Source organism: Aotus nancymaae, unplaced genomic scaffold, assembly GCF_030222135.1.
Source record: "Aotus nancymaae isolate 86718 unplaced genomic scaffold, 86718_ANA_hifiasm-v0.15.2.pri h1tg000030l, whole genome shotgun sequence".
Lineage (NCBI taxonomy): Eukaryota > Metazoa > Chordata > Mammalia > Primates > Aotidae > Aotus > Aotus nancymaae.
Window position 1 is genome coordinate 12,724,489 of NW_026988443.1, and position 11,023 is coordinate 12,735,511.

An 11,023-nucleotide genomic window follows, 5' to 3' on the forward strand; every position below is an offset into this window, starting at 1 on the left:
GTTCTCCTTCCTTGAGCTGAAGGCCCCTCTCCTGCCCATTCCCCCCAGCCAGTGACGTTCTCTTCAGAGGCCTTACCCCTGCTGAAGTGTCTCCTGGCACCTTCTTCTCCCCTCCCCTGACTCCTCCTTCCAAAGTGGTCCACACTTGCTGTCTCCACTCCATCCACCTTCCTGGTGCTCTGTCACCCAGCCACCTGTGCCAGGCTGCCTTCCAGTCCCCTATGACGGTGTGCCTTCTGGACCTGCCATGGTGCCCGCTTCCCTGCCTCACTTGCTTCCACGTTTTCCTCTCCAGGTGCCCCTCTTCTCCAGCTGCTCCTCGTCAGCCTCCCAGGTGGACTCCCTGGGCTCATCCCTTGAGTGCTGCTGTCATCTGGCCCTGGGCCCCCTTCTCCTCTCAGGCTAGCCCTGCCCAAGTCATCTCGCCATGTCCTCAACCCCGAGTTTCTCTCCAGCCCAGGATGCCCTCAGAGCCTCCCATACCTCCATCTGGATGCCTGACAGATGACTCAGGCCTGTCTTGGTCAAAATGGAACTTGCTGCCTCCATTCCCCCCATGACCTGCTCCTCTAGGAGAAGGCACTTCCTCACTCCTTCCAGCTTTGGGGGCACTCTGAAATCTGCCTTCTCTCCTCCCCTGCCCACCACCACACCCTGTCAGTCTGTCTGCTCTGCATCCACCTTCCTCCACCTTTGTCCAGTCACTAACCTGTCAGGGTCCACACCACCTTCACTCACCTGGGCAACAGTAGCCACACCCACCTCCCTGCCCATCATGCACTTTTGCCTCCTTCAAATCTATTCTCAACAGCAACAGACAGGGAGATTTTGTAAGTGCAAACCTGACCACTCTGGTGGCTACCTGCTGTGTCAATACCAATAGTCCTGAATCCTCCCTAGCCTCAATTCTGAAGTTACTCCCTCTAGGACTCCAGCTCCAAATAGCTTCTAATCCCAGCAGGAGCCTAAAGTCACAATCCCGCCACTACACTGCCCACCCCCACTGCCCTCTCCTTCCCGGCTCACTTCTGTGCTCTAAGTTTCTCCCTTGCCAGTACCCTCCGTGTCCTAGGCCCCTCCTGTTCTGGCCTCTCTCGGCAAACGCCAACCCTGTTCCCTCCACTGCTTTTCCTGCTTTTACCTTCCACTGTAGAGCTGGGCATTGCAGGTTTTACACCACCGTGTGGAGCAGTGTCTTAAAATTCATGACCTTTGGTCATGGTTCCTCTGTGCTGCTTGGCGACCCCACTGCATTTCTCTGGGGCCATCTGCTGTTTGCTGATTGTCTGTCTGCCTTTACCATGCATGAGGTCTAGACCCAGCTCTGACACCAACCTCATGTAAGCCACTGTCCTTTTCTGGGCCTCAGTTTCCCCATGTGTAGAAGGGGGAACGTGTAAGAGAGATCAATGCTTCTTATCAGGGTGTCCTTCAGATTCACCTGGGCACTTGGCCCTATACCTGAGAGAGTCGTGTTTGGTAGGTGTGGGGCTGGGAATTCGCATTTGAATAGTTTGGGATATCTGAGCATTTGTCGATGCTTTTTTACTACCCACAGTTCCATAAATACAACATGTACATCCCAACCCTGATAACATCTGTGTCACGCACCCAGACACAGCCATACAGATCCAGGCTCTGGTTCCATGGACACCACCGACACCCCAGAGATCCCTAGCAGCCCGTGCCTCTGTAACATCCTGTGCAGTGAGCTGGCTGCCTTGATGCTGTGTGCACACACAGACATGCAATCCCATGCACAGATGCAAAGACCCAGGGACAGACACACACATGCTCAGATGGACTGATAGGTACACACAGCTACACGGGTGCACGGAAAGACGTTCGCTTGTAGACACAGACATGCCTGAAGGCACACACAAGCCAGCACACTGACAGACAGGTACAAAGACATGCAGGAATACATGCTCATCCCTAAGAGAAGCAGAGGTACACTCGTACACACATGCAAACACACACACACAGACACTCACACTCCTCATTTTCCTGGCCTAGCTCCACCTAGAAAAGCTCTTGGAAAAGAAAAACAATGTGAGAGCCTGTGGGGGAGGGGAGGAGGAGGAAGAGGCAGGAAACCCGGGTGCCAGCCAGCAGCTGTGCTGGGAATGGGGGCCTAGGCCCTGTCTGCTGGACCCTTCCGACAGCCCCTAAACTAGGAGCCTGGCAGGGAGGGGGCCACTGCCACATCCTCTCTGCCTCTGGGAGCTGCCAGTCCTGGCACAGGGCTTGGCCCAGAGAGGGCCGCTGGCTCCTTCCAGGAATCCAAGGCTGCTGTGCAGGGCCAGGGCAGGCACCACCCAGGCCTCTAATGGCTTCCAGACACCCATGCTAAAGGCAGAGATGGGGGCTCCAGACTCAGCTCGTTCTTTCCCAGCAGCCTGGCCAGGCCCCTCCTAGGGGCTGGGGGAGAAGGAAAGGGCACAGCGGGAGCAGGGAAGTTTTGCAATAGCACTTCCGCCTTGCCTTTGCACTTCAGGCCCAGGGTCCCCCGGAGCGGGTGTGTGGGAAGGGGTGGGGGTTGGGGTCCTCAGGGGAGTTTTCTGGAGAAGCCCACCCCGCGCCCCCAGGACAGCAGGAATGCTGCACTCCCACGTAGACCCAAGGGCAGCCAGACCCTGCCTAGCAACGCCACCCCCACCTGCCCCACCACCCAGCACAGCCCTGGGATACACATTCACACACACACACACACACACACACAAGCCCCGGGGACCCGCACTCACACATGCACACTCACACAGAGCCTTGGGGATTGGGACTCACACACACAGCCCTGGTAATGCACACAATCACACACGGCCCCAGTAACGTGCACACTCACACACACACACAGCCCCAGTAACGTGCACACTCACTCAAGGGCAGCAGCAGCGCAGAGCATGGCTCGCAGCCGTGGAGATGCCCCAGCCACCCTGCCCACCCCTTCCACCAGGCTCCATGCCTTCTTTCCCTGGGGTGTGTATGTGCACGGGGAGTGGCCTCTTGTTCCCCTGGCATCACCGCTCCCCTAAGGGGCAGGTCAGGGTGGACCAGCCACCATAGGCCCCGGTGAGCCTTTCCTACCCCATCCTCCCCTGTCCAGCCTCCCAACAGCCAGACGGGTCTATTTCTGTTCTAAGTCTCTAGGTTTCTATTCCAAATGCGCCCGCCCTCCGACTCAACTCCAAAACCCCCACCCATCTTCAAGTACAGCTGCCATGAACTCCAGGAAATGCCTCGATCTCCCCAAACCCACCCCCACCTGGGAGCACAGCCCTACAACCTCCCACAGCCAGGCCTGGCAAGCTGCCATCTCTCTTCTGGCAGTACAGGCTTTCCCCATCCAGATGGGACACTCGTGCCACTCAGAGCTTCTAGAACAGGCCCCACAGATACTTGCTGATTAACGCTAGCTGGTGGGCTGGAGAGCAGAAGACTGAGATATGACCTCACATCCCCTTAGCTGGACAGCAGAGCTGAGTGGGAACCAAAGCTCCTGAACCCCAGCCCCACAGCTATGCTCTCTGGTAGCTCACTCCAGGACAGAAACAAGAATGTTTTGATCTGACACTTGCTGCAGGATAGGCCCTCATCAGCCCTGCCCACAGAAAGTGACCAGTGGTTCCTTTTGCTTTTGGACTTGTCTGGAATGTCTCTTCTTCCTTCACCAGCAGACTCCTACACATCCTTTAAAACCCACCTGCAGTGTCCCCTCCCCTGGGAAGCTTCTCTAACTTCTCTGCACAGAGTATCCTCCCAGAGCACCAGGCATCTCCCTGTTCTACAGCAAAGGCCTCACTTTGAAGTCCAGGAGGGCATCAGCGCAGGACCCAGCATACAGCAGACGCATGATGAATAGTAGGTGGACAGAGGCCACTCTTAGGGGTACCCTTGTGACCACGCAGAGTTTGGGAAGGTTGAGTCATCCTAAGGATCAGGAGTCAGTCTGTGGCCAGGCTCTGAGACAGGTAAATATCTGAGCCTGTCTGTGGTCAGGGTCCAAGTCAGAGGTCACGTCAGGTATCCCACCTTTTACCTGGGGAAGCCTAATTGACCGATAGGGGAACAACGTTGTGTTTTGTCCTCAGCACGTGTGGACAGGTCTTTCCATATCCAGAGAGAGGAATGAGCAATGCCAAGGCCTGGACGGGGCCAGCTGAAGGGATGGGGAGCCCAGTGGCCTAACCCCTTCCCCCAGCCCTGTAACCCTGTAGGTCCTCCCAGAGCCTTTCAGGTGGGGCCCTGGGACAGGCCCATGGCCACAGGACTGGCTGCAGACAGAAAGCAGAGCCCAGCAGGAAACCACAGAGGACAGCCTGATTGAATAAGTGCAGGGTGCAAGGCTGCTCAGCCCACAGACTGCGGGCACCTGTCCCTGTGACCTGCTGCCCAGGCTCCAGCTGCAGGACCGCTGAGGGGAGCTGGCTGGTGGGGAAGGCAAGGATGGAGGCTAGGCATCCAGTATGGACGTGAGCCCAGGGGTAGGTACCCCTGGCCTGTTCCCAGGTACCCCCATCTCAGACTGAGGAGCTGCAGAGACGCCCTGAATCATTGATTTGAACTTCTTTCTTTACAGATGGGCCAACTGAGGCCCAGAGGGACAGCTACGTGTCTGTGTCCACACTGTAGACCAGCAGCAAAGCCGGGGCGGGAAGCTGGAGTTCTGGGATGGGGTGCCTCCCCTCCTGGGTCTTGACTGCCTGAGGGGCACAATGCCCCCAGGAGCACCTACAAGATGGGGTCTGCAGGAGGCCAAGAGGATATGCATAGCTGGGATAGTGGGGTGGGAACCTTCATGGGGGCTGATCCCCACTCCAGCCCCAGACCTCTCGGCAACACCGTGAACTCTTCACTCTTGAACAGCAGGTATCCCACTAGTCCCAGCTTCGTCGCTGATATGCTGTATGACACCCACAAGTCCCTGCCCTCTCTGGGCCTCAGTTTCCCTACCTATAGGATGGGGAGAGGCACTCAAAAGATTCCTGAACGCTCTAACAGGTGGGCAGACCTCGTGAACCCAAACGAATCCAACCCCCACAACAGCCCTGGGAGAGCAGGGGTGGGAGGGTGGACACCACCCCACCTAAGGTAGAGAAACTGAAGCCCCAGCCCTGCGTCGCCTTAGTCCTCAGTCGCCCCCTCCAATGACGCTGGCCCAGCGAGGCGCCCCGCTCCCTCTAGCGGCGGGCGGAGGGTAGAGGTGGGGTTCCCGGGCCGCGCGGCGCGGTCCCGCCCACCCCACCACACAGCCCCCATTGGCAGCCACCGCGGCTCTGGGCGGGGTACCGTGCTCTGATTGGCCAGCGCTACCCGTCCATCCCAACTTCGCCATGGTGACCACGTTGGGTCCCCCGGGAGAGTTCCAAATTCCGTTCCCGCCCGCCGCCCCCTCCCGTCCGGCTCGGGCCGCGGCATTCCGAAGGCGCCTCCCCTCCCCCATCTCCCTGCGGCCCCTCCCAACCCGGGGCCTGGCGTTCCGGGGGGTGGGGGAGGCTGGGGAGGGGTCTGGAAAGTTCTGCTCTGAGTTTGGGGTTGCTGCGGGCGCCCCGACTGTGCCGGCTCCTCCAGCACGCCCCACAACTTAACCCCTTCCCTCCCACGGAAGGCGCGTGGCCTGGAGCCGGTTACCCGGCCGCCGGGGCCGTCCGCCCCCCCGCCCTGCCGCCCCCGCTCACCTCGGGCCGGGACCTGCGGGCTCCGGACGTCCGAGCCGCCGCGGCGGGGCGGGGCGGAGCGGGCACTGTGCAGCTGCGGCCGCCGCCGGAGGGGCCGAGGGAGGGCCGCGGAGTCTCCTCCTCCCTCCCGGGGGGAGGGGAAGCGAGGGAAGCGGCGAGGCCCCCGAGGCGGGTGCAGGCTGCGGCCCCGTTGTGACCCCGGCCAGTGGAGCTGCTGGGGTGGGGTCTCCAGCCTAAGTTCGGGGCGAGGGGCGCGTGCCGGGGCGGTGGGCTCTGCTGCAGAGCGGGCCGGACCCCGACGGAGGCCCCACCCCCCGTGGGGGGCCGAGGGTGTGGGTGTTCGGCTTTCTTGGTTCAGGTTACCTCAGCGCCAGCTACGTTCGAGGCGCCCCCAGCAGAAGTGGGCACCGCGGGTCCTGGCTCGGCACGTGGAGCCAGCCTACCAAGTCTTCACGTTGTTACCTGCATTCCTCTCTGGGCCACCTCTGCCACTGAGTGGACGTGGGCCAACAAGTCTGTGCCCACTGGGCATCAGTTTCTCCAGTACCACAAAAGGGTTGATGAAAGCAACCTAGCGCTTGTTAAGAAATGGGGGGCGCGAGGAGTACTCGGCCCAGTGGGCTGAACTTTTCTCCGCGTTGCGATGGTGGTTAGCAGGCCCTGGGCAAATACGGTAATGCGCTGTATTGTGCTCTCGGGGGCGCCCAGCTGTTTTGGGGCTTCCTCTCTGTTGGGGGTAGGGTGTTTGTGGTCTTGACTGGAAAGCGGCGACTGGCGTCTGGAGGACTCCTCCCCACCACATCCTGTACCCTGGAAGGCCCCTGAGGTGAATCTGTTCAAAAGGAGACCAAAGGTTCGCCAAGATGGTGGGGAGAACGTAGTCAAATTGGGATTTTACCTAGAAAACGAAGCTAAATTACAAAGATAAATTAGTTTTACCCCATGATTAACAGAGTTTAGATTATGATTGCAACCAAGCACACCTTAGAATGAACCAAGAATGAATCAAATGTTAATACTGGAAGACTTTTTTTTTTTTCTAATAGTTGAGTATGTAGCAACTTTCCCTTCTGAATCGGCTTTTGCAGTAAGAGATTTATTTTTGCAAAAATGTTTGAGAGCTTCCTCAAACCCAAGGATCACTGAACCCTTTGATAGTCCAGTGATTCTTTTCGGGTCTGGGTCACTTCTCTTGCAGATGTTGTGGGCAGCAGCTGTTCCATTTCTCCTGCATTGCTTCCACCAACTTCGTGAAATCCCACACTTTGCAAGACTGGCAGTTTCACTTGGCGATTCATTTGCTTTCTGTTTGTTCTGCATGGCTGAATGTTGACAGCGTCTGTTCACCAGCCAGAGACAGATTGTGGTGGAGATGTGTGGGGTTTGAGTACTCAGAGGACAAGGGCATCCACATTTTACAGCTGGGGGAAATGAAGGCTCAGAGAAGCTCTTGGCTCAGACTTGTAACAAGGCCCTACAGCTGGTGACAGTCTTGGATCAAGAGCCCAGAGCTCTTGCCCAGAGTTTTTAGAGGTGGAAATAGGGCTGAAGAAGGTGGTGGAGACTGAGTTGATGGTGCACCTAAGCTCCAGCTGTAACCTCATCACTGTCAGGGCCTCTCTCCTAAGGGAGAAGCAACACATACCGTCCTGAGGGTGTCTTTTGAGGGGGCTAGGGTGGGGTGACCCGCCTGATTGTAGAACCAAGGTGGGTGCTGGCCACAGGTTTTGGCAGCTTGCACGATGTTTTCTTAGTTACCTAGGGGCTGGGTGTTATTACCACCCTCTCATAATGAGAAAAGTGAAAATTAGAAGTGACTGGACTGGGCACGGTGGCTCACACTTGTAATCCCAGTGCTTTGGGAAGCTGAAGTGGGAGAATCGCCTGAGGCCAGGAGTTCAAGACCAGCGTGGGCAACATAGGGAGACCCTGTCTCTACAAAAAGATAAAAATTTAGACAGGTGTGGTGGTACACACCTCTAGTCCCAGCCACTTGGGAGGCAGAGGCCAGAGGATCTTCTCAAGTAACTGGCTCAGGGTAGGGTCACCCTATGACATGTCGGATCCCAGATCTGACTGTTTGAATTTTACTGTAGTTACCTTTGTAGAACAACACCTCCAGGAGCCTCTGTGAGTACAAGGCTCACTGAGCCTTCCCAGTGGTCTCCGCAGGGTTTCTTTCTGGCAGCCTGTCCCACTCCTCTCAGCTCAGAACAGTCAGGTTTTTGTCCGAGGCATGTGTTAGTATTTCCCACACCAGCAGTTCTCTTTTCCTGTATCACTGCCACCATTTTTTGCCACCAGGACATGGCACTTGTGCCCTTATTTAGCATTTTTTTTTTCAAATTATTTCACTTTTTAAGATGAAAGTGTATGTTAAAGGGCTATTTCATATTGCTAGGGTAAATTGAAAATTTGTGTCACCTGCCACAAATAGAAGAAAAATCATAAAAATAAATAGCATGCAAATAAAACAATGTTAGGAAAGTCTAGCTAGAAATGTTCTCTTTGTTAAGAAGGGGCCTCATTTCTACACCTGTGTTCATTGAAGCATTATTCACAATAGCTGAAAGGTAGAAGCAACTCAAGTGTCTATCAACAGATGAATGAACAAAATGTAATGTATATTATATGCACAGTGGAATATGATTCAGCCTATAAAAGGAATGAGGGTCTGGCACTCCAACATGGAGCAGCCTTGAAGACATCATGCTAAGTGAAATGAGCAAGTCATGCAAGGACAAAGACTGTGATTCTACTAAGATGAAGTACTTAGAGTAGTTAAATTCAAGAGACAGAAAGTAGAGCGGTGGTTGCCAAGGACTGGGAGCAGTAGAGAACGGGAAGTTCTATTTCATATGGAGTTTCAGTCTGAGGAGACGGAAAACGTTTTGGAGATGGGATGTGGTGATGTTCGCATGACAGTGTGAAGGTACTTAATGCCACTGAACTGTGCATTTTTGTTTTTTTTATTTTGAGACAGGGTCTCTCTCTGTCACCCAGGCTGGAGTGCACTGGTGGGAACACAGCTCTCTGTATCCTTGACCTCCTGGGCTCAAGCAATCCTCCCATCTCAGCCTCCTGGGTAGGTGGATCTACAGGGGCATGTTATCATGTCCAACCAATTTTTTTTTTTTGTAAGGACAGGGTCCGCTATGTTTCCCAGGGTGGTCTCGAACTCCTGGGCTCAAGTGGTCCTGCCACTAGGCCTTTGTCCGAAGTATTGGGATTACAGGTTTGAGCCACTATATCTGGCCTGAATCTTCACTTAAAAATGCTTAAAATGATAACTTTTGTTATATATATCTTACCACGTTTAAAAGTCAGATGTTCCTGTTTCCGTGTCTAATAAGAGACTGAAAAATGGGGAAAAATAAGGGACATAGTCCATGTTAGAGAGGGGTTAAAACAGTTTAACTCTAAGCTGAGGCTTCTGCTGGACACAATCAAGATTGAGAAAGATGTGTGAATGAGTTTTTGCAGCATGACTCAGTTTCTCTAAAGTTCTTTAGGGGTCCCACCTACAGTCTTCTTGCAGCTCACCAGGGTGAGTTGCCCCCACATGGGAGGTGCTTTACTGGGGTAGTATGTGGCCTCCTCCTTGCCTGGGGGCCTGAGAGGGGACTGGCAGGCTTCCTGCAGCTCAAGCATCCAGAATGTTCTGTAGAGGAGTAGGTGTCAGAGAAGCCTTCCTGGAGGAGGCAGGATCCAGCGGAGCCCTGATGGGTGGAGAGGAGCTGGAGGGCTGCCCACGTACATGTGTGGGACCGTAGCTGGGCCTGAGCAGGGAGATGGGAATTACTATGGCAAGCACAATCAGACTGGGTGGCAGTGGAAGTTGGATGGGGGTTAGACTGTGAAGGCAATAGGGAGCCATTTTTTGACAGAGTCTCATTCTGTTGCCTGAACTGGAGTGCAGTGGTGTGATCTCGGCTCACTGCCACCTCCACCTCCCAGGTTTAAGTGATTCTTGTGCTTCAGCCTCCCGAGTACCTAGGATTACAAGTGTGCGCCATCGTGCCTGGCTAATTTTTGCATTTTTAGTAGAGATGGGTTTTCGCCATGTTGACCAGGCTGGTCTTGAACTTGTTGCGTCAAGTGATCCACCCGCCTTGGCCTCCCAAAGTGCTGGGATTACAGGCCTGAGCCACCACACCCAGCCTCACCGCTGGCTTTTGAGCAGGAGAGTATCTTGGTAGTGAGTTTCAGAATCAGGAGTGCAGGGCTAAGTAACAAGCACTAACAGCCCCCAACTGAAGCAGGGCACAGTGAGACTGGTACAGACCCAGACTGGGAAATAGAGGGGCTGTGGGGTAGGCAAGGCCTCCTCCTGAGCCCTGAGAACAGCCACCTGGGCTCATATTCAGCATGAGGAGGGAAGAGGTTGGCGTAGCAATCCTAGAGGTGGCCGGGAGACCTCTGAAAGGAGGGGCCTGGAAGTCAAGATCTGGACAGAGACCAAAGAAAACTGAAGTGCAAAGAAGGGCCAAGGTTTGCCAAGTCACCCAGAGGGAGTGTAGCCCAGGAGGCAGGACACAGGTGCACTGGTGTCCCTGCAAAGCCTTCACCATGCAGCTAGGGTGGGGACCTGGTTGTCCTCCAAGGAGCAGTTCCCTCCTGCTTCTGCAGAGGCCACCTGTACTACCTGCGAGCTGTGCTTGGGCTGATGTGGGAAGGGCCCCAGTGAGGGCAGAGAGGAGGGAGACCGTGTTAGGACCTGTCTGGTTTCTCCCTTTTGCTGCCTCTCCATCTTTCCCCCAGGGCTGGAAGAGCACATTCTTGAGTCACAGTTTTCCCAGGAGTCTGGATGGGGCCCAGTCAAGAGACAGCACCGTCTCCCCATTACCAACATGCGCACGTGCACACATACGCACACACACACCTCTACCTCTTTGCTCCCTTAGAGCTCTTCAGAGGGTATGGCTGCTGCAGGACAGGCTTATCCAGACCCCTGGCTCAAGGAGAATCTGGTCAGCTTTCCTGCCCCACGTTTTCTGGGCTCTGTAGCCAGGGAGGCTCCTCTCCACCAGGCTCTGCCACTTTGCAACTCTGGGCCAGGCCCTGGTCCTCTCTGGGCTTCAGGTCCCTGATCTGTGAACTATGACGGTTTCATGGGACACTTCGGTGACTGCTAGCCTTGCCTTTTGTAAGCCTCACACTGCAAGGGGTTCTGTCATCATCTCCATTTATGGGAGGGAAACAGGCTCAGAGAGTGACCAAGTCACCCAGCCAGTAAGTGATGGGCTTGGTACTTGAACACAGGTGGTCTGACCCAGCTCCTGCCTGAGGTCTTGCCATCATCAGTACCATCGATGGTCAGATCAGGCAGCGATCATTTTCCCTTTTCT